A 17,415-nucleotide genomic window follows, 5' to 3' on the forward strand; every position below is an offset into this window, starting at 1 on the left:
AATAGCCCAGCCCTAACCAGTTTGGCTCAGTGGATAGAGCATCGGCCTGTGGACTGAAAGGTCCTGGGTTCAATTTCGGTCAAGGGCATGTACCTTGGTTGCGGACACATCCCCAGCGGGGGGTGAGCAGGAGGCAGCTGATCAATGATTCTCTCATCAATGTTTCTAACTTTCTATCCCTCTCTCTTCCTCTCTGTAAATCAATAAAATATATTTTTAAAAAAGAAGAAATAGCCCAAAGTCCACCAGGAAGTGGGCACAATCAAGGATGTCCGCCCTGCAGGGGCTCCAGTGGGCGGGGCAATGACTGCCACGGACACGACGGCATTTTATTCAGAGGGAGGGGAGGCAAGCCTCAAAGCCAGAACCCGCGTGGGCGTGACACGCAGCACTGTCTCCTGTGGAACCACAAGAAGCTACTTGTGGCGACTTGGCTCCGGAGCCTGGGTCAGAGCCTGTGCCTTTAACACAGCTTGAACTTCCTACTTCAAAAAAAAAAAGTCAACTGGGAATGCGTGGGCCACGGGACTGTGAGCTATTTTTGTTCACACGCTTGTATGTTTTTTAAAACCTAATAAGCATTATTTTTAAAACGCTTTAAAGTGTGGTGCATCTGTCCTTACTAGTATGGAAATGTTCGATAGATGTCTGAAGAGGAAAGTTGCAGCACGAGAAAGAATAGTATCGTTCTATTCTTGCTTTTAAAACACCTCCCTACAAAGGGCCGTATTTGTGTAAGCTCCCAGTGAGAAGGATAAACACACCAGCTGTAAACAGTGCTTACTGCCTGGGAAGCTGGAGGGAAAAGCTTTCCTTTTCTTCATGCTCTCGCTGGCTTTTCCTTTTTTGTTACGAGTATGTATACGCTTTCTTTGTTAATCCTCACCCGAGGATATGTTTTTGATTCGAGAGAGAGAAAAGAGAGAAACATGATTGATTGCCTCATACATCCCAACCCCCACCCCAGGCAGAGACTGGACTCGAAACCTGGGCAGGTGTCTTGACCAGGAATCAAACCTACGCCCTTTGGCGGCGCTCTAACCACTGAGCACACCGGCCAGGGCACGAGTGTGTATGCTTTTGTAATTAATTATACATCAGGGGGAAAATTCCGAGTTATGCTTCAGGACATGGCTCCACCCGCCGCAGCTATTTCTGAACACTCAGCCCATTCAGGCGCACAGACAGGCCGGGCCGGCACAGTGTGGGCCCCTCCCAGGCAGGCCTGGGCTCCTGCACTACCTGGAACAGAGCTGGGCTTTTAACTCGGAGCTGTATGTAAACAACACCTGCCTGAAAAAGCGCTGAAGACACAAAGCAACCATGGAAAGCGCGAGATGACCTCCTTTTTCCAGCTGCCCCGCTGATCCATCCCCTCTTTCTGAACAAAGATGGTCAACAGGAGCATCCCGAGCCCCCAGCCTCGCTGCCCTCCGCCTCGCTGCCCTCCACCGGGCCGCCACTGGCCACTCTGGACCACTGGCTCATCACGCTCACATCCCAAGGGGAAAGCAAGCTCTCTGGGGCCCATCCATTTTTTTTTTATTTCAACTTAGAAACATCTTTTAAACTAGGGGCCCGATGCACGTAATTCCCTCCCCCACTGCCAGTCGGTCTGCGGGCTGAAAGGTCCCAGGTTTGATTCCCGTCAAGGGCATGTACATTGGTTGCGGGCACATCCCCGGCGGGGGGTGTGCAGGAGGCAGCTGGTTGATGTTTCTCTCTCATAGACATTTCTAGCTCTCTATCTCCCTTCCTTCCTCTCTGTGGAAAATCAATAAAATATATTTTAAAAAATAAATTAAAAAAAAGGAGGCACCTGCCTTCCCCACACTGGACCATGAGCTCCCGAGGAGCACAGTGGGGTGTCCACATCCCTGTCCCCGGAACCATAAATGTCTAAGTCAGTGCACCTGGCCAGACTCACATCAGTAAAAGGAGTAAGACCCCGAGCCCTACTCACCCCAGGGCTCAGCCGGGACTGAGACCCCAGAACTGAGCGGCCCCTGAGGGAAGCCACCTGTGCCCGAGGCTGAGAGAGTGGCAGGGCTGACAGCAGCGGATCCTGAGCCAGAGCTGAGGGAGCACCGGCTCTGCCAGGAGCGCCTGGTGGGAAACAACCAGCAGCCCACCCCCGGGTCACAGCAGGGATGGTCCTCAGCCTTGTTTCTAAGAAGGGAAATGGGGACAGTCTGTCTAATGACAGAGGATTAAACAAATCATGCCACGTCCTTATCACAGCAAGTGTGCAATTACTACAAATCACGCTTTCAATAACTTAGGGAAATACATTATAATTAAGAGGAACTATATACTGTGCATAGTATATATAGTATTTTTTTCTCTAATTTTTAAAAACCCAGCACATAATCAAAGGAAATACACCAATCCTTACTGTATGGCCAGGTTACATGTGATTTGTATTGCTATTCTTGTCTTTATTCTTTTCAGTATTTTGATTTTTTGTTTCCAGTGAGAATGTTACTTTTACAAACGGGGGGAAGTGTAATTAAAAGGCCTTGCAAAACACCTGGCAAATAATAGCGGGTCAAGGAGTATCTGCTGCACGACAGTGAATTAAAAAGCAACAAATAGCGCTTCTGCACCACCACCAGAGGAAAGGCTGTTGGCTTCCTCGGAAGGCGGAGGGGGTCCAGAGCAGAGCTGCCAAGCCCGCTGCTGGGGGGGCAGGGAGGGGGCGGGAGACGGAAGGAAGCAGCGGAGCATGTGAGGGCAGCCAGCGACTCAGCCTTCATTCTGCCTGACACCCTGTGCCGTGCAGCACTTTACAAACCAAGGCTGCCAGGAGCACCCAGCCCCGGGCTCGGGCCACAGGCAAATCAACAAGTACCATGAACAACACTCAACCGGGGCTTCCGGCTCCAGGCCCGCAGGCAGGTCTCCCCCCAGAGCAGGACCTCCCCGGTGCCACCTCAGATAGGTCAGAGATGCCACGGGCAGCAAAGCCCAGTCTCCAGCTCCAGGTCAGGCAGGAGGTGGAGGCCGGGTCCAGATGGCACCTTTTAAAACTAAATGCTAGTCCTGAGAATTTTATTTCATCAGCAAGCTCAGCTCTCTTTCTGAGCTCCAGCACTACAGGCAATGCCTTAATGTCTTTGTCCAAAAGGACAGAACCAAGGTTCCTAAAGCCACACACGTCTCAGGGGAAAAAATCTGAAGACAAAAATCGAGTTACGGTTTGAAAAGAAGATCGTCTGGATGGCCTGGGCTAAAATCTGGGATTCAGAGCACAAAAGCCAGGAGGTCTGAGGGAAACTCCCTTTTCCAGAGGAAATGCACTGCTTAAAAGTCCGTGTACCTGGGCCTGGTTAATGCCGGCCCACCCGTACCTTTGACAGTCAAGAAGCCTCGTTATCAAATTTAGAAACACATGTTCTGGCCCACGTGGCCTGTTACGGTTTGAAATAGAAACCGATATAGAAATGATCAATCTTAAACGTAGAGGAAGGAGACATATAACCTGCACACAGCCATTAGCGACGTGAGTCAGTACTTTGTGCAAGGTGTGAAAAAAACCTCACAAGTACAGGAAATTAACCTTTCAGGAAAAGCAGACCCCATTTTAAAAGGGGGTGGTGTGAACAGGCTAACCAAACGCAGAACAAAAACAACAAAATAAAAAACCAATCTCAGCCAGGCCCCAGGCCCCAGGCCCAGGCAGCAGCCGGAGCTGGAATTAGCTCAGACTTGCCATTCCTGAAATTCCACTCTCCCAGGGTTTTCTGGCTCTTCCTTCTCCAGGCTTTTTCTTTACCCATTTGGGCCTGAGGAGCCTGGGAGCTGTAGGAGGTGGCCGCCCACACAATGGGCAGACAAGCCCTCCCCCGCCGCCGCCCCCCCCCCCCTGCATTCCGAACTCCCAGGTAGTCCAGAGCTTGCCGGGAGGGCCAGCCGGTCCATCTCCTTCCCTCACCAGCAGCCCAGAGCCTGCCAGGCTGGGCCGATGGAAGCAGAGAGAAAGATGGGCCGAGAGGCAGAAGGGGTGAGCCTGAACGGAGGACAGCCACCCTATTGCCACTTATTCCACAAAGGGGTTACCAGGACATCAAAACACACACCTAGACAAAACCAACATGGTGTGGGAATGCCCAAAGAGCCAACACGAACTCCCCAGCAGATTGCAGAACCACTGGATTCAACCACCTCACTGACAAACAAGCTCCAGGCTTGGCCCGGGGTAGCGGGGTCTCGGCCTTCACCCGCAGCCAAGACGGGTCAGGCTCCCCGTTAGCGTCAGTTCTTCCTTCCCATGGCCGCCAGTGGACGGGGACACCGGGTCCGGCTGGGCAGTTTGGCTCTCCGAAGCCCTTCTGGGGCTGCCGGGCAAGGGAATGGCCATTAAAACATTAGCGGGGCCAGGATTGGACGTGGGCAAGTCACAAGGGCCCTCAACGGGGAGAACTGGAGAAAAAGACCAGGGATTAGGGGGGGAAAGAACCAGAAGACTAGGTAACCACAAACACAACAAACGTTTTCATCACCCCCGTGGATGGGAGCGCTCTGTTACAAATAGGATGTGAGGCTCCCGGGAGCCCCCACAGATTCATTACGACGAGGCCCAATTATCCCCATTTCAGAGGCAGGAGCTGCCCCAAAGCGGCCCGGAACCCAGGCTCCAAGAGACACCCTCGCCCAAACAAGCAGAGGTCCCCGGCGAGGAAGGCAGCCGTCCCCAAGGCACAGCCCCTGGGCCTCTGCTTGTTGTCCTCGGTCCCTGGTACTACTCCAGCTCTGCCTTAACCCCACTGCTAGAACAGCTCAGAAAGGACAACCCCTCCCCCATCCAAACACAGGGACCCAGGGCCACATCACCCAGTCTACCTAGCTCCTCCCTGAGGGCTCCCCAGTGCATTCCCACCCTGGCCTCCCCACCGAGGCCCAGGCCTGAGCCATCAAGCGGCCACTGCTATTCTGTGCCCGGAATCCCTTCCCTTGTCCAGGCCTCAGCCGGCACCTGTGGCTGCAGCCGGCACCTCAGGTGGCTGCCTTCCATCCTGGGACTCGATGGCCATTGTCCACACAGCAGAGGAGGAACAGCTGCTGAACCCCAACTGTGTGCCAGGCCCTTCCCCATCCTCCCGACCTGACCGGCCGAGGTGGAGAATGCAATGTGCCTCCCTCTGTCCCTGTCCACTCAGAGAACCCCCAGTGCCCTGGCAGAGGAGCTGGCACCCCCAGGCCCGGGCCTCCCCGCCCAGCGGACAGCACAGGCCTGCAGACAGGCCTGAACGGCCTTGGAGAACCCTGCGGGGACGGCGAGGGGATGCCACAGAGGATGGCGATGCAGAAAGCCGCCTGGAAACGCTCGTGAGACCCTGAAGGAGAAGGCAAATCGCAGGCGCGGAGAGAAGGCTTCTCCCAGCAGCCATTTAGCAAACGACACCCTCCGAGGCCTCCCAGCCCCCCTCCCGCCCCCTCGGCGGACCGTTCGCTGGAAAAACACCTCCTCCTCCCGCCGCGCCGCGGCTCGGCCTCCCCCGATATTTACAAAGAGGAGAGGGAAAGAGGGGGCCCCTCGGTTTCCAGCCGCCGCTCCTCCCCGGGGGGGCAGGGGGGCGGAGAGGGCAGGGGGAGGGAGGAAGGGGGAGGGGCGGGGAGGCGAGGGGGGAGGGGAGAGAAAAGGGGGAGGGGGCCGGGAGGAAACCAGCGCAGAAACCCGAGCGGCGACATCCTGGTTATTAAGTCAACATCCCCGCAGCGGGGGGCAGCTTCCCCGCACACCCCGGCCCGCACCCAGCCCGCAGCCCGGCCACCCACCGCGGGGACACGGGGGGCCCGACCCCGCGCCCCGAAACCGCCCAGCGGCCGCCGCCCCCCGAACCCCGAACCCCACCTCGGCGGGCGGCGGGGAGGGGGCCGGAGAGCCGCCCCACGTCCCCGACCACACGGCCGGTCGGCCGCCGGAGCCCGGGCCGCCCGCATCCGGCCCGACCCCGGGGCCCGCCGCGCGGCCCGGCCGGGCTCCGGGCTCCGCGCCGCCGCCGACCAGGCCGCGCGGCGCCGCCACAACAATGGCGCGGCCCGGCCTCCGCCGCCGCCCGGCCCCGGCGGCCCAACGGCGCGGGGCGGGCGGGCGGCCGCGCGGACAAAGGTGCCGGGCCGGGCCGTCAGTCAGGCCGCACACAAAGCGGCCGCCATCCCGCCGCCCGCGCCCGCCCGCCGCCGCCCACCTGGTCTGTCCGCGGGCTGCGGGGCCGGGCGATGGCGGCGGCGGCGGGATGGCGGCGGATGGCGGGCGGGTGCCTGCTCCTCGCTCCCTCCCTCCGCTCGCTCCTCGCTCGCTGGAGCCTCCGCGCCTGTGTCTGGCCGCCGCTCCGCTCCCGCTCCCGCTCCCTCCCTCCCTCCGGCTCCCGCTCCCTCCCGCTCCCTCCCTCCTCCTCCCGCTCCCGCCCCCCGCCGCCCCCGCCGCCCGCGCAGCGCCCCCTGCCGCGCCCCCGGGATCGCCGCGCCCGGCGGAGGGCTGGTCCGGGCGGGGGCCGGGGGTGCGGGCCGGGCCGCAGCCGGGGGGAGGGGGCGGGGGGGTCAGGGGGCCCCGCCAGCGGGGGGGGGGGTCGGGAGGCGCGGGGAGGGGCGGGCGGAGGCGCTGGGGCGCCGGGAAGGGGCGCGCGGAGCGAGGGGGCGGCGGCCGGGGGGAGGGGCGGCCGGAAGCGGGGGCGCCGGGGGGAGGGGGGCCGAGAGCCCGGATCTCCGCCCCTCCCCCCCGAACCGCAGCGCCCCCGGCAGCCCCGCCGGAGTCTGCGCGGAGGGAGCAGACGCTGCCGGGCCGGAGCCAGGTGGCTGCAGGCGCGGGGCGCTCCGTGCCCTCCGAGCGGGGCCGGCCGCCCTTGGCGGGGGCGCGTGTTGGCGTGACGGCCGGACTGGGGGGCTGGCGGGGCGCGCCGCTGGGCCGCCCTGGCCGTCAGGGGTCAGTCGGAGGTCAGGAGAGCTCCCGGGGTCTGGCCTCCTATTCCAGACAGACTGGCAGCTAGAACAGTCATCTGGGAAAGCGAAGACAAAAAGCCTGGCCGGTGTGGCTTAGTGGTGAGCGTAGACCTAGGAACCAGGAGGTCAGGGTTGGATTCCAGGTCAGGAGGGGGCGTGCAGGAGGCAGCTGATGAATGCTCTCTCATCCTTGATGTGTCTAGCTTGCTGCCTCTTCTTTCCTCTCTGAAATCAGTAAAAATATAAAAAAATAAAATAAAATAAAAAGAAGGCACTGCTCCATACCCCCTGTTGAGTGGCCTGGAGTGGCCTGTCTCATTTCATTCCAACCTTTGAGAAAATGGAGACAGAGAGGTTAAGTAACTTGCCCCAAGCCACACAGCTGGAGCTGGGAGGAGAGCTAACTGCTCCAGCCTCAGTAACCGCGTTAGGGTTAGCACAGTGAGTGCCTCCGTACATGTGGGCTGGTTTGTTGAATGGAGGAAGGAGGGTCTGGCCCTGGACCTTCCAGGCTGAGCAGCAAGGACCCTGGGACGCCCTCTTTCTGTGGCAAGAGGGACATGAGAAAAGCCGGGAGGCCTCAATGCTTTGGGAGGACGGGTTAAAGAGGAGGGGATTGGAGGGGGCAGGTCAGCCAATGCTCTGCTCCTCTGGGGACAGCACGGGCTGCTAGGCACCGGAAGTGAAATGACAGCAGGTGCCCTATTTACACCCCAAAACCCCAGGGGTTTTTTCCCGGGCTCAGGACATCCCTTTCTTCCTGCACATCAGTGGGGTGACACCACCACAGGGGCCTTTTACTGAGCACCTCTTCCGGGCAGCTAAGCACTTCCCGGCGGTAACTGCGTACGTGGGAGATGGCAGTTACTCTCCGCACTCCGTGGATAAGGACGGTGAGGTCAGAAGGTCCGTGGCCTTAGCCAAGGTCACGTAGGACCTGGGTGGTGGAGCAAGGATTTGAGCCCAGCAGCGCCAGCCTGAGGTCTGAGCCTTTCCTAGAGAGAGGCGAGGCCAGGATGCCGGGGGAGGGGGTGGGAGGGGGCCGTGGACTGAGGTCTGAGGCTGTCCGCCAGGGCTGGCCTCCAGGGTTTCTCCAGGGTCTGAAGGCCCCCTCCAAAGCATCCCAGAGTGAGGACCCAGAGAGCACAGAGGGAGGAGGGGGAAGGGAGAAGGAGAGAGCCGAGCATGGGTGCTGGACTTGGAGGTTATTTAGTCCCAAGAGACTCCCCACAAGTGTGGGAGACATCCAAGGAAACATGACCCCAGGAGGCAGCTCCTCTCCAGAGCTGGACGCTGGAGGAATGTGAGGAATGAGGGGACCACGCAGTCCAAAGCTGGGGAGAATCGGCGTGAGCCAATGAGCAAGCGTTCATTTCGTTGTCACTTTTTCCCTCTTAAATATGAGGAAATTTGCAGCTCTCTTATGGGTGGAGAAATCTTTTCAGATTCCCAAACTGAGCCAGAAGGGGAATTCCACCCTCCCTCTCAGCTAATTTTATAGAAACACTAGAGGCCCGGTGCACGAAATTCGTGCACAGGGTGGGGGTGTCCCTCAGCCCAGCCTGCACCCTCTCCAATCTGGGACCCCTCTCAGAATCTAGGACTGCTGGCTCCCAACTGCTCGCCTGCCTGCCTTCCTGATTGCCCCTAACCGCTGCTGCCTGCCAGCCTGATCACTCTCTAACCACTCCTAATAGATGTCTAACTGCTCCCCTGCCAGCCTGTTTGCCCCCAACTTCCCTCCTCTGCCAACCTGGTCACCCCTAACTGCCCTCCCCTACAGGGTTGATCACCCACAACTGCCCTCTCATGCAGGCCTGGTCCCTCCCAACTGCTGGCCATCTTGTGGTGGCCATCTTGTGTCCACATGGGGGCAGCTATTGTGTGTTGGAGTGATGGTCAATCTGCATATTTATTCGATAAGATAGAGGTCTGGTGCACCGGTGGGGGCCAGCTGGTTTGCCCTGAAAGGTGTCCCGGATCAGGGTGGGGGTTCCCTTGGGGCATGGGGTGGCCTGAGGGAGAAGCCTGTGGTGGTTTGCAGGCCAGCCACGCCCCCTGGGGACCCAAGGGGAGGCCCTGGTATCTGGAATTTATTTACCTTCTACAATTGAAACTTTGTAGCCTGGAGCGGAGCCAAGCCCCCTGCTCTTTCCATGGCAGCCACCATTTCTGTTTGGTTTTATGTATCTTCTGTCATTGAAACTTTGTAGCCTTGAGGCCCAGGCCAGCCAGAGCAGGTGGAAAGCTTTGCTTCCTCCGTTGCCGGGGGCAACCCTAGCCTGTTCTCTCCAGCTCCTTAGCTGCCGCCATTTTTCTTGGGATTTATCTTCTGTAATTGAAACTTTGTATCCTTGAGTGGAGGCCTAGGCCTGCCAGGGTGTGTGGAAAGCTTGGCTGCTTCTATTGCCAGGGAAACCCAAGCCTCTCAACTGCTCTCTGTGGCTGCAGCCAGCTTGGTTGGGATTAATTTGCATACTTGCTCTGATTGACTGGGGGGTGTGGTTGATGGGCATGGCTTGAGCGGAGTGATGGTTAATTTGCATATTACTCTTTTATTAGGTAGGATGCTTTCCCAAAAAAAATGTGATCACTGTCTTCTGTTACATTGAAACAATGTTTTTGTAAAATGCTTATAATTATTTCTTTTCCTTTTGTGTGTGTGTGTTGTTGTTGTTAATCCTTACTGAAGGATATTTTTCCATTGATTTTTAGAGAGAGTAGAAAGGAGGTGGAGAGACAGAGAGAGAAACATTGATGTGGGAATGTAAAAAATCATTAAAAAATATATATATTTTAAACATAGATAGCTAGATATATAAATAAATAGATATGGGGTTTTTTAATATATTTTATTGATTTTTTTTTTTTAACAGAGAGGAAGGAAGAGAGATAGAGAGTCAGAAACATTGATGAGAGAGAAACATCCATCAGCTGCCTCTTGCACACTACCTACTGGGGATGTCCCTGCAATCAAGTACATGCCCTTGACCGGTATCGAACCTGGCACCCCTCAGTCCGCAGGCCAAAGCTCTATCCACTGAGCCAAACCGGTCAGGGCAATAGATATGTTTTTTATTGATTTTAGAGAAAGAGGAAGGAGAGGGAGAGATAGAAACATCAATGAGAGAAACATCGATGGGCTGCCTCTTGCACTCCCCCTACTGGGGATCAAGCGAGCAACCGAGATACATGCCCTTGACCAGAATCAAACCCAGGATCCTTCAGTCTGCGGGCCAATGCTCTAACCACTGAACCGAGCCGGCTAGTGCTGAATCCTCCATTTTTTAAAATATATATTTTATTGATTTTTTTACAGAGAGGAAGGGAAAGGGATAGAGAGTTAGAAACATCAGTGAGAAACATCGACCAGCTGCCTCCTGCATGCCCCCTACTGGGGATGTGCCCACAATCTAGGTACATGCCCTTGAATGGAATCGAACCTGGGACCTTTCAGTCCGCAGGCCGACACTCTATCCACTGAACCAAACCGGTTTCAGCTGAATCCTTCATTTTTAATTCCCCAGGTCCTCACCATCTGGGGCACATAATAGGTTAATGAGAGGATACGGGATGAAAGAGAAAACAAATACAGGGAGAGAGAATCTTGGGGCTCAGGGAAGGAATTTGACTCTTGCTGGTCCTATGTCCAGCCCCGGCCCCAAACGCTTCCGTGCTTCCGTTACTGGAGATGCTGCTGTTTTGCCGGACTTCTTTCCTCCCTCCCTCGGTGAGAGTCGCATTTATTGAGCACCTTCAGGTGCCGCCGGTGTGCTGCTCCCTCCGGCTAAGAACTGCGGGAAGACAGCGGGTGGCGGGCCCACAGCTCACGTGCAATCGGAACGAGGAGTGTGAGGCCGCATGGTGGGTAGGTCACACGGCCCAGGCCTCTCGGACGGGTGTTCTCCGCTGTGCAGCTCATGAGAGGAGACTGAGTCTCCATTTCAGCTCCGAAGATGTGGTCGTATTACTGGAGGGGAAAGAAGGTTCCAGCTGGGGAGAGGTGGCACCTCTGGGTGCATGCTCCTTTGCCCAGGCCTTGGAGGCAGAGTGGAGAGCGCGATCAGAAGAGACGGAGGAAGAACAGTCTGGATGGAGGGGCCAGCTTGGACCCAGACCTGAGATGGGCGTGTCTGAGCCTGCGAGGGCCCGCAGGCTGGGGGGTGGCCCCATCCCAGGGAATGTGCCTCCCAGGCGGGGTGGGAGCCTGCAGCTAAAAATACTATGCTTCAGTCTGAGCAGGCAGCGGGGCCCTGCACAGACTCTGGCGCTCACACCAGGGGTTGGGGCGCAGCGTCTGGGTTTCCACAACTGACACGCAGGAGCTAGAAGCATCGTCTCTTCTGGGCAGAGGGTGTGGCAGTTTCTCTCCACATCATACATGATTCTTACCAATTTTAATTCGATCTCCCTTTTCCACCGAGAGAAAGTTGGGGTGCGGGAGGAGGGAAAGCTGGATGGGGGAGTAAAAGAAGAGTGAGGTGCCCGGCCAGGTTGGCTCAGTGGTTGAGCGTTGACCTATGAACCAGGAGGTCAAGGTTCAATTCCCAGTCAGGGCACATGTCCAGGTTGTGGGCTCGATCCCCAGTAAGGGCATACAGGAGGCAGCCAATCCATGATTCAATTTCATCATGGATGTTTCTCTCTCTCTCCCTCTCCCTTCATCTCTGAAATCAATAAAAATATATTTAAAAAAATAAATATCTCAATATCTAATTAATGTCAAGAAAGTGAGAAGACAGCCCACAGAATAGAAGAAAACAATTGCAAGCCGTATGTCTGACCAAGGTCTAGCACCTAAAATATATAAAGAACTCTTACAAGTCAACTGCAAACAGGACAAAGCAGACAAAGGATTTGACTAGCCATTTCCCCAAAGAAGGTACACAAATGGCCAACAAGCACATGAAAAGATGCTTCACATCGTTCGCCATCAGGAAAATACACACCAAAACCATAGTAGGGCCCCAGCCAGTTTGGTTCAGTGGATAGAGCCCCAGCCTGAGGACTGAAGGGTCCCAGGTTCGATTCTGGTCAAGAGCACATGCCGAGGATGCAGACTCAATCCCCAGTATGAGGGGGTGGGGAGACGGACAGCCAATCAATGATTCTCATCACTGATGTTTCTCTCTCTCCCTTTCCCGTCCTCTTTGAAATCAATAAAAATATATTTTTTTAAAATACACAGTGAAATGCAACTTTATCCTCACTAGGACAGCTGGAATAGAAAAGTGACAATTAACAAGTGCTGGTAAGGGTGTAGAGGTGTTAGGAGCCTTGCGCGTTGCTGGTGGGAGGGTAACAAGGCGCAGCTGCTGTGGAAAATAGTTTAGTGGTCTCTCAACAAGTTAAACGTGGCATCACCGGAGGACCCAGCAATTCCACTCCTAGGTTTATACCTAAAAGAACTGAACACAGACGTCCAAACAAAACCTTACACGTGAATGCACATAGCATCAGCATTCACAACACCCACATGCCCACTACTGATGACAGGTTAAACAAAACGTGTTTCTAACCCCCCGTCCTGCAGTGTGTATGATACCCACTCAGCCACTAACAGAAATGAGGTTCTTTTTTTTTTTTTTAACCAGTTTTAAATGTTATTTTTCAATTACAGTTGACATTCAATATTATGTTGTGTTAGTCTCAGGCGTACCGCATAGTGATTAGACCGTCATACACTCTGCAAAGTGTTCCCCTGATATTTCCCGTTCCCGCCTGTAATATAGTTATCCCACAATCCTTGGCTATATTCTCTAGGCTGTGCTTTAAGGAATGAAGTTCTGTTACACGTTACAACATGGATGGACCTTGAAATCATTATGCTGAGAGAAAGAAGCCATATACGGAATGTCCAGGATAAGCAAAGCAGACCAGTGTCCGCCAGGGGCTGGGAGCTGGGAGGAGGAGTCTGTTTAATGGATGTGGGGTTTCCTTACGGGATGATGAAATCATTCTGGAACCAGACAGAGGCCATGATTGCACAACACCATGCATGTGCTAATGTCACACTTCCAAGGGAGTTAAAAGGGGATCCTGGCCCTCAGTTGGTTAAGCCTGTCCCGATAGTTGTGGTTCGATCTCATGTCTGCACACATCTCCTGCTCGGTCCTGAGTCTCACGTAATGCCTAGCGCAGAGTAGGAGCTCAGTAAGTATTTGCTAAAACAATGAGTGAGTGAATGAACAAAGAATCCGTAGAGAGGAGAGGAGAGGAGAAAAGCAGGTGGGATAGGAATGCGAGGAAGCAGGAAACAGTGCACACAAAGCCGCATTCCATGGGCATTTGCAGCAGGAACTGGGCTCTGTGGCTGGGGGGCCTAGGGCTGGCGTGGGGCACAGCAGAGAAAGACACAGAGCGTAAAGAGGGCTGGAAATACCGTCACAAACAACACACCCGGGAAAGGCACCGTTAATCTGGGCCAACAGAGCCCAAGGTGTCCGGGGATAAAAATTAAATAAGCAAGCACGTTCAGTAATAATAGAAATGGCGACGTGTTAGGTTGGCTGACAGCTGTGACACACAACTCCAGCATCTCGCTGATGCATCGCAATAAAAGTTTCTTTTTTATTCCCCTCCCAAGACGGTTTCCTGGTTGTGTGGCTCTGCTCTAAGCAGTGTTGCAGGGACTCAGGAACCTCCCATGTCTGGGTCCACTATCACTCCCCGGTGCAGGCAAGGAAGCTGGCCGGAAGGCGGGCCTGGAATGTGCTCATCACTCCGGCCCACATTCCATTGGCCAGAGCGCAGTCTTGTGTCCCTACCTAGCTGCATGGGAGGCTGGGAATTGTAGTCCAGCGGTGTGCCCTGGAGGACAAGGAAGTGGGGAGTGCTGAATGCAGTCACAGCGCTTATCTAATGAGCATCTCCTAATGACAGGTACCCTACTAAGTAAGCTACAGGCAGGGGATCATTTCACCCTCGCGTCAGCTCTCGTTTGCAGAGGAGGAAACTGAGGCTCAGAAAGTTTAAGTGAATTTTTTTATGAGGTGAAAGATTCATGCTTGGAGAACCAATGTGGAACCCTAACTTTCAACTCAGAGCTTGCAAATGAAAAGAGTAAGGACAGATAATACTAGTGAGCCATACACCCAACAGCACCATCATTCAGTGCTAAGTTGGGTTAGGATTTTTTTTTTAAATATATTTTATTGATTCTGTACAGGGAGGAAGGGAGAGAGATAGAAAGCTAGAAACATTGATGAGAGAGAATCATCGATCAGCTGCCTCTTGCACACCCCCTACTGGGGATATGCCCGCAACCAAGGTACATGCCCTTGACCGGAATCAAACCCGGGTCCCTTCAGTCCCCAAGCCGACGCTCTATCCATTGAGCCAAACCAGTCTCGGCTGGGTTAGGATTTTTCTAAGCACCTTCACAAAACCTGATGAAGTAGATGCTATTAAAACCCTTGTTTTAAAGCGAAGGAAATTGCACAGAGAGGTTAAGTGACTTGGCTGAGATCACTCAGCAAGTACAACATGGCAGAGGCAGTCTGTCTGCAGAGTCTACATGTGTATTTGTCTCACTCCTGTTTCTCTACAGACTGTAGGGCAGAATCTCCAAAGAGAAGGCTTGGTACCCTGGGGAGGGTGCAAACTGGGGATTGGGGTGTGAGAGGGAAATAGGATCCTTCTATTTATACTTCTCCTTTTGAAAAAAAAATGAGAGCAATATTAAAATGAACTAATATGTACGTTTTAGGCAGATTGACCCTGGCGCCTTCACTCAGCTGAGGATAAATCGGTATAATTAAATACAGATTAATATGCTCTGAATTTTTTTTTTTTTTTTTTAAGAATAAACATAGCCCTAACTGGTTTGGCTCAATGGATAGAGCTTCGGCCTGCGGACTCAAGGGTCCCAGGTTCGATTCCGGTCAAGGGCATGTACCTTGGTTGCCGGCACATCCCCAGTAGGTGGTGTGCAAGAGGCAGCTGATGGATGATTCTCTCTCTCATCGATGTTTCTAACTCTCCTATCTCTCTCTTCCTCTCTGTAAAAAAATCAATAAAATATATATATATTTAAAAAGAATAAACATAAATAGAAGGTGTCACCTGCGGTGCTTATATAAGCGGATTAGTGTGGGATATTTTAGTTTTAATTAAACTGGCTCTCACCTCGGGGACAAGTCGTCTTAAAAAATACTGGGTACGCAAAGAATGGACACCCACGTAGGTACCCCTGCCCCCAAAGCCGCAGACTGCCTTACGCAGCCCAGAACCGCTACATTCCCCCCACCCCCACGGAAGATGGGGTCTGGTGGCCACGTCCCTTATCTTTTCCCCGCCTTCCTTGTTTCTTCCAGAGGCCTCATTGGCCACGCCACTGGGGCGAACCGCTAGTTATTGGAGAGACGCGGTTGGACGAAGTCACTGCCTCTCACCCGATGGCCAGCTTCGATTGGCTGAAGTGCTGCCAATCCTCACAGCCCATCAGGCAGCGGTAAGGGAAATAGGCTGGAGCCGCAGGAGCTGGTGGGACAGTGCAGCCCAAGGCCGTGGGGGGGGAGGGGGGGTCCCCGGAGGAGGGCTGGAGGGTCACGGGCCACAGGCCACGGGGATCGCAGCTGCTGCCCCGGGACGGACCAGCGGAGGGGCCGGCGGGAACCTTGGGGGATCGGATCGAGATGAAGCAAGACCCCCAGCAATGTCCCCAGCTTGCCGCCGCCCAGCCAGACAGGGCTGGTTCGGAACCCCGGACCGGAGGCTTCTGCTCAGATGGACACTGCCCATCAGGAGCAGGTATAGAAACTGAGGCAGACCCAGCGGGTGCAGCTTCCATCTGCAGGGGCTTATGAGCCTGGGAGCTGGGAAAAGCCCATCAGAATGCCGCCCTGGCCCTGAGCTGAGGGCGGGGTCGGGGGTGGGGGAGTGTTGCCCTCAGATGCACAGAAAAGTTGCCAGTTCAATTCTGGGTCAGGGTGCATCCCCAGGTTGGGCACTTGCAGGAGACGACGGATGGATGTTTCTCTTTCTCCCTCTTCCTTCCTCGCTAAAATCAATTAAAATAAGAACATTAGAAAAATCAAAATGCTGCTGAAACCGGTTTGGCTCAGTGGATAGAGCGTCGGCCTGCGAACTGAAAGGTCCCAGGTTCGATTCCGGTACAAGGGCATGTACCTTGGTTGCCGGCCCATCCCCAGTAGGGGATGTGCAGGAGGCAGCTGATCGATGATTCTCATCGATGTTTCTAACTCTCTATCCCTCTCTCTTCCTCTCTGTAAAAAATCACTAAAATATACTTTAAAAAAAAAAGAAATAAAAAAATAAAAAGAAAAATCAAAATGCTACCTGCTGACAACTGCGAGGCCTCTCAGCCTACACACTCATCTCCAGCACCATGCGGGGAATTTGAAGACGTGGCCCGGGAAGAAGGGTCCGGGAGCAGTGGGAGCTGCAGGAACCGGGCCCAGCTCCTCAGGTCTGAGGCCCTGCGCCCCGGGGCAGATAACCCTGTCCTTGTGGCGGAAGGAAGTCTTGGGTGGGAGTGACCTAGTCCAGAGGTCGCCATGAAGTTGGGGGAGAAGTTAAACGGAGGAGGCATGAGAAATCCCCACTACAGAAAGCCAACGGCTCTTCTGGGTCAGGATTGTTATGTGTGCCCTGCAGTGTGGCTCCGTGCGTGAGTGTCGACCCATGAACCAGGAGATACGGTTGCGTTCCTGGTTAGCACGTGTCCGGATTGCAGGCTCCACCCCCAGGAGGGGGTGTGTGGGAAGCAGTCGATGGATGAGTCTCTCTCATCATTGATGTTTCTCTCTCTCTCCCTCCTTCTCCCTTCCTCTCTCTGAAAGAAAAACATATTTATATAAAAAAAAGAAAAAAGAAAGAAGTTCTGTTACGTGTGAGAAGTCTGAGGCCCAGGAAAGATCCAATTCACTTTCCAAGGGGCTGCCCAGGGCTTGCTCTAAGTCACACTGTGCTGCCCGTGTGGTACAGGCAGACAGCGGCAAGAATGGCTACAGCCGAAAACTCGGGCGGACTGTCCTTGTTGTCAGAGGTAAAGCACAGGGAAGAGGATGGTAGATTCTGCTGGCACTGCCACGGGGCTCCGGTAGTGAACTGAAGCGGACATCCCTGTCTGTGCGGGACGGACCCTGTCACAGGCACACGCTGGGCATGCTGAACAGGGCACATCCCGCCGAAGGTCGTGTCCACCCAAGGGCGAAAGCTATCACAGTCACCCAGGATAGGGTCTCCACGGGGCCCACAAAGGGGCCCAGCAGAGGCGGAAGGAAGGTGCCTTGCACAGCATCTGCCTATTCCCATGTCGCGTCATGAAGAATATTCCAGAACACTGACATTTTATCCAGGGAGAACAAAACACACGAGGTCATTCCATCAGAATCGGACTACCCCCAAAACGACCCTGCATTTTGACTTGGGTAAAACAGCTAAACAAAATGTTCGTTGTATCCTGGCCGGCTCTTCTCAGGTAAGAGCGTCGGCACTCAGACTGAAAGG

General features: G+C 54.7%; 1 protein-coding gene across 17 annotated transcripts in view; it reads right to left on the reverse strand.

Annotated features, from left to right (window-relative positions):
* Positions 1-6,353, reverse strand: part of PRRC2B (proline rich coiled-coil 2B) — a 70,909-nt gene extending 64,556 nt beyond the window's left edge. For all 17 annotated transcript variants that reach the window (XM_084899779.1, XM_084899782.1, XM_084899773.1 and 14 more), the window contains exon 1: positions 6,192-6,353. The gene's annotated coding sequence lies outside the window, so the exon portion shown is untranslated. The remainder of the gene's footprint in view (positions 1-6,191) is intronic.
* Positions 6,354-17,415: the final 11,062 nt, after the last annotated feature.

The sequence above is a fragment of the Pipistrellus hanaki genome, assembly GCF_964339955.1.
Source record: "Pipistrellus hanaki genome assembly, chromosome: 11".
NCBI classification, from domain to species: Eukaryota; Metazoa; Chordata; class Mammalia; order Chiroptera; family Vespertilionidae; genus Pipistrellus; species Pipistrellus hanaki.